Source organism: Poecilia reticulata, linkage group LG3 (genome assembly GCF_000633615.1).
Source record: "Poecilia reticulata strain Guanapo linkage group LG3, Guppy_female_1.0+MT, whole genome shotgun sequence".
Lineage (NCBI taxonomy): Eukaryota > Metazoa > Chordata > Actinopteri > Cyprinodontiformes > Poeciliidae > Poecilia > Poecilia reticulata.
Window position 1 is genome coordinate 14,247,032 of NC_024333.1, and position 281 is coordinate 14,247,312.

A 281-nucleotide genomic window follows, 5' to 3' on the forward strand; every position below is an offset into this window, starting at 1 on the left:
CTTGCCCCCTCTCTCTGAGTAATGCCCTAAATCAACGCTGCCCCTCTCAATGCACACAGCCCAGTGTGTGTGCCTGCGTTCACCTTAACACAGCTCTGTGAAGAGACTCCGTAACAAGTTATGCCTTGTGCCGTCAGGAATGTGTAGGTGTCTGTGCTGAGCATTTTTAAGCAAGAGGGGGACTTCACACATTACACACACTCCATCTCTTATCTTTAAGAAAATGTGAGCAGCCCAGTCTGCTTTTGGAACTGGGAAAATGATGTTGTCATATATTGTCA